A 6,289-nucleotide genomic window follows, 5' to 3' on the forward strand; every position below is an offset into this window, starting at 1 on the left:
ATATATATATATATATATATATAAAATATAGTGGTATACAATATGGCAGGGATAGAATATTTCTTGAAAGCATTCTGTATACTAAACACGAATGCGGTAAAGGCTCACAGATGTAATATAAGGAGTGGAAAAACTTCGATCATCTAAGATTATCCAGGCAATTAAATGGTAATATTTCACAGTGTGGTTATTTAAGAACAACAAATAAGGGCAGCAGTAACTCTAGTAAGATCAGTTAATTGAAGTTGTGATTGAAGTTTATGAAATAACTTCTTGCGGAATGTTAAATTAACCCCCGGAATTGTCAGTTGATTATATAAAATCTTAAGTTACATTCTAGCAGTATATGTGAGTAACGATCTGATTGGTTATATATAATTTTAAGTTACGTTCAAGTAGCATTAAATATTAAGGATTAATCGGTCGGTTATATATAATCTTAAGTCACGTCGTAGTGGTATATAAGATTAACCATCAGATTAATAAGTTGGTTGTATGTTATCTCCAGAGTTCTAACTACCGGTTTAAGCAATCAGATTCATGAAATCTTTTAATTCGCATTTACTGCTTGCTTTGTTTTAAGACCAAGTACTTTGCACCTGAAGAGTTTATCGCTCGTCTAATTGTAAACTCAAATTGTATTATAAACAATTTAAAAACACCCAATGAAACCTTTTATATATTTAATTTATAAAAAAATTTACATAATCAATTACTCAAGAAAAATTCATTCACATGTACTCGATACGCGACAAAGCTTGTAACTACTACATATATGGTATATTTGCAATATGTTAAAAATCAACATGAGCTACAATTCTGTAATCAACTGATAAGATAATGGTACCGTGAATTTCCAAAACTAAGAGAAATAGGAAAATTATAAATTTAAGGTTTTCTAAGAAGAACTGGTGATATAAGTGAAGCGGTTGCAACTGTGAATCAAAATCAAATAGGTTGTCTATCTGCATTGAGGGTTTAACACGCTCCAGAAACAAATATCTTTTATAGAGGTATGAAACATTTCAGAAGGATTGCGATACAGGAAAGGTCAACACATACCGAGAGGATTAAAACATAAATTGATTTCAAAAATGTTTCAGGAACCTGATATCTTGATTCAAGAAGCTGAGAGCGTATATTTTACTAAAACATGTTCGATATTTACTTAACAAAAACGGATTTTTTTGATTTTATTTTTCTCGTACCTGTCTCGGATTTATAGACAGAAATGATCTTCTATGGCGTTCATGCATTTCTTGCAAGCATTGGTTTGTCAGTGACAATTTTCCTTTCGTTGCGGCCATCTTGAATGTTATCATCGGAGTTATTGTTGTTTTTGCTGATCGTTTGTTCAGCTACCAGAGGTTACACCGCAGATATATTAAGCCTCGACATTTAATATGTATCACACAATAGATGACAAAAAAAAAAAAAAGATTAAGTTGACAAATTACGTTTCAAACCATAATTATACATCAGCTTCTTAGAGAAATTGAAGAAGTGAGATTTTTTCTCCGTAAAGATTATAATCTCTGTGGTTGATATTTAGACAGAGGTCAGGCTTGATCCAGCAGACATTTTAATCATAAATTTTCCATCTTTTATTCATGCAAAATGTATCTAGGACTGCTTTATCTAATGTGTTCTTCGTTTCATAATACATGCGATTTTAGGGGGTATTTATTGTTATTTTTATAAAGTCGAGCGACCACTTAAACACTCTTAGTTGACTCGTACTTCTATATTTGCTATTGATATTGTTGTTTAGGAACATATCAAGCTTGATAGGGACCTGTGACTAAATAGATTCCAGACATTATTATTCTGTATTATTTTATATATAGAACTACATTGTCCAACGTGTCATTTCTGTAAGACGGCCGAGCGTGAGATAAGGGAATTTGGCTGTGATTTTTTGTTCGTCAAACGACTTTGTAAGGGCATTCTCGATGTTTTTTTTATAGTGAATTAATTCACAGAGAAAGAGATAGATAGAGAGAGAGAGAAAGAGAGAGAGAGAGAGAGAGAGAGAGAGAGAGAGAGAGAGAGAGAGAGAGAGAGAGAGAGAGAGAGAGAGAGAGAGAGTGAGAGATAGAGAGATAGAGAGAGAGACTGAGAGATCCAAGGAATAATATATTCCCCACAACAAATATGAGTTTGCTGGAGCTGGTAAGTTACCGTATTTTCCGGCGTACGAGTCGACGTAGAATATAGTGTAAATATGTAGTGTAAACATTCAGACATCGACACAGTCTTTCCATATCCTGCTGAATTCACACGGAAATTTTGATCTTACAAAGTCTTTTTTATGTATAATTCGAACTACCTTTTTTAGATGTAGATTTTGGTCTGAGATATTTGACTGTATGTGTTTTCTGCTTTCATTACAGCATCTCTTCATTTTTTGTGCCGGCTCTGTGCATTGGAAATCTTGTGGATCAACAGTGTACATCAAGGACGCACTTACTTTTACAGTCTCTTTACTATCTACAATAGTGCTTCTCAAAATGTAATCGACTTTCCTCTTTCCTCAATATTACTGACTTTGTGCCAAAATTAGAGACAAAAAAATATTAGTAACCGAAATATTGTTTCATTCCATATTATATTGAGATACTGATGAAATGACTTAATTTGCAGTTAGTCTTTTAATGACAAAAGGCATTGTCGTCGGTAACAATCTTTTTTTGTGGTGTATTAAATTTTGATGAAACGTAGCAAGGGCACATTGAAAAGTACTAGCAAGAGATAAGGGAGCAATAGTTAAAAGTAGTTAGGGAAACACTGGTTTATAGCAACTGCCCCATCTCTCTCTCTCTCACCCTCTCTCTCCATGGTACCTATTTGAGCCCCCAGAAAGGGGTAGATTTTATTTAGCTTTAACTATCGGTACGGTATCTAGTAATGTTTAACGTGTTGCCATTGATATTTCGACTAATCAGGCTGCGAGTTGGTAGAATTTTTTGCACGCCGGGCGAAATGCTTAGAAGTATTTCGTGTGCTGCTACGTTCTGAGTTCAAATTCCGCTGAGGTCTACTTTGCTTTAATCGACTAGTTCCCTCCTTCCAAATTTCAGGTCTTGTGCCTATAGTAGAAAGGACATTACTACTGCTAATTTTACTCTTATTCGTACAAATATTATTATAGTTGTATGTAATATAATTTGCGCTGTTTTTACTGTCTTTGTTGTTATTTTTATTGCTTTTGTAGCTATTCTTATTTCAGCTGATACAATAACCGTAGAATAGAGTGACGTTATTGTTGTTGTTAATGTCGTTGCAATTTCTGTTATTTATATTGCAACTAATCTGATTTCGATTGCCAGAATAATTGCATATATTACCATTAATGTCAGTCTTATTCTTACTGCTGGTGGTGCTAGTGGTGCTGGTACTACTACTGCTGCTGCTGCTACTATCATCATCACAGTTTCCCATATCTATAAGCAATAATTCTCATGGCGATGTTGTTGCAATTGTACTGATTTTGTTGCTATTGCTGTCTTTTTTCTCCCCTTTCTGTTGCTGTTTTGTTTTGCTCTAACATTTGGAGTTCAAGTTCGGCCGGAGTCGATATTTGCCGTTCATCTCTCTTTCTGGGGATCTATAAAGCAAATAGTAGATATGTGCTTGAACTGATTTAATCCATTATAGTCTTCTCCACTCGAAATGTTTGGCCTTGGACATATACGTTTTATTGTCATTATTGTTTTATTCTCATTAAATTATAGCTGCGTGTAACATCTCATAATAGTGAAGTTACAGTTGCTTCTACTGTTACTGATATTGCTGATGCTGTTGCTGTTTCTACACCGTAGCAACAGATAAATATAAAGATTTTGATGCTGTTATTAAGCTCTGTGTTGCTAACATTGTACGATCAGAAACCTCATGAGAAGAGGCATTTTAACTGCTTCTATTTGGCCCTTTGATGGTGGATATTTTTGGGATTACGCTATGCGAGGTATGCTAAAAAGTTCCTGGTTTGGGGTAAAAGAAAATACAGGAGGATCAGTTAATTATGATTTTATTCAACATATTTCCCTCTCAGATTCACACACTTATTGCAGTGGTCCTTCAGTTTTTCTAAGTCATGTAAAAGAACTCAGAAGGTTGGGCCTCCAACCAAACCTTTCGTGAGATCCTTAAAGCCAGGAATGTTTCAGCACTTCTCGTATAATATGACATTTTAATTTTTTTCTCAGGACTGTGAAGTATGATTTGAGGAAAATTTGATTGCTATTTTTAGCAGATCGACCGATCATAACTTTTTGATTTTTTTCTTCCTTTAAGGAACAACTCCCGTAATTTTCAAAATAAGGAACATGCTTTTGAGAGAAATTCATTCCTTTCTCGGGATCCTTACCGCATATTTCATATGGTTTAAATATGGTTCTCAACTGAGTCCATATGAGCCCTGGGAGGTCAATGTAAGACTTTGGAGGGTCCAAGCAAGCGGAATAACAAATTGAGGATCCAAGTAGTATTTTAAGTGTCCATGAAAAAATTTTTCTATTGATGCATATATTGCACGAAACAGCTAGGTTTCTTTCTCTAACATTTTATATAATTCAACTTACACAAGTTAATGTGTGAAAAACAAAAAAGAGATTTTGATAGGAGTTTCCATAAAACTAGTTTGTTAACATTGAATGGCTATTGGGGTCCAGCCGAATGAAACAGTAATCACAGGGGTTTCATATGCAAAAAATTGTTGAAAATCACTGGTTTAAATGGCTGATATCAAATTGAATCTAACTTGTTTCATTTCTGTGACAGCTACATTCGCTTCAATAACTAGAAAAGTTTTATCCGTGATTGGTTCTTCAATCCTTAAAAAGGCCTGAAAGCTTTAAAAACCTGAAATTTTGGAGAAGGGAGCTAGTCAGTTACATTGATCCCACTGCTAAACTGATACTTATTTTATCGACAATGAAATGATGAAATGTAAAGTCGCCTTCGGAGGAATTCGAACTCAGAACGTAAATCCGAAAAAAATGCCGTTACACATTTTGTCCAGTGCGCTAACGATTCTGCCATTTTTTCACCATCAATGCCTTACAATTAATTAAAAATTCATTTGAATGGAAAACTAAATATCGTCTGCTTCAGTTCATTACAACACTTCTACTGTATATATTTGTGATATTAACTCTGATAATTGACAAGTACTTTAGTTCATCGACCCCGAAATGATGTAAGCCAAAGTTAGTTTTGATGAGATTTAAGTGCGAATCATAAAGATGCAGAAGAAATACCGCAAAATATTGTTTCGTTTCGACGAACAAACAATTCCACCAATTTTGCTGATTTACGTTTCTGTCACGAAGAATTGAACTCGCTAACCCTTCAATTGAATATTTCCACTTGATTCTTTACATTAGGCGATATGAATAAGCGCGATCATGGCTCTATGGTTAAGAAGCTCGCTTTGCAGCCATGTGGTTTCGGATTCAGTTCCACAGCACAACACCTTGGGCAAGTGTCTTCTACCGTAACCTCTGCCGACTTGTAACTTGTGAGTGAATTTTGTGAACAGAAACTGTGTGGAAGCCTGTCACACACACACGAACACACACACACATACGCATGTACATAATTTATGTGAGTGTCTTTGTGTCTGTCTTCGTTCCCTCGCCGCTTGACTACTGGTGTTGGTTTGTTTACGTCCCCGTAACTTAACGATTCAGCATAAATGACCGATAGAATAAGTACCAAACTTAAAAAGGGAAAAGAAGGACTGGGGACGATTCATTCGAGTAAAACCATTCAAGGCGGTACTCCAGCCTGGCCACAGCACAATGTCTAAAACATGAAGACAGAAGAAAATACAGACAGACAGGCATCGTACGCTATAGTGCAGAATTTAATTAATTGTTTGAAATTTCTTGATGCTATTCAAGATATTATTAAGTAAGAAATTTCCCTGTTTGTCGTTGTAGATGTTGCTCTTTTTTGACGTGACTCATAAGAAGATAATCTGATGCTTTTAAATTCCATAAAATCCCTCAAGTATAAGCTCTCAGATGAACTTATCTATGATTGTTAGCACCCAACCAACAAACTGTGTCTTGCTTCCATATCCTCATCTTGCCAGTTTTACTAATTCTCATTCACTTAAACACTTAAATATCACACACAAGAATATATTTCCTTTCTTTCTCTAAAATGAACCTAGTCTAACATGAAATTAATGACATTGATCTCTTCTTCTCTCTTTTTCACCCTCTTTCTCTCCATTTATGTGTGTGTGTATATATATATATATATATATATATATATATAT

Source organism: Octopus bimaculoides, chromosome 2 (assembly GCF_001194135.2).
Source record: "Octopus bimaculoides isolate UCB-OBI-ISO-001 chromosome 2, ASM119413v2, whole genome shotgun sequence".
NCBI lineage: Eukaryota > Metazoa > Mollusca > Cephalopoda > Octopoda > Octopodidae > Octopus > Octopus bimaculoides.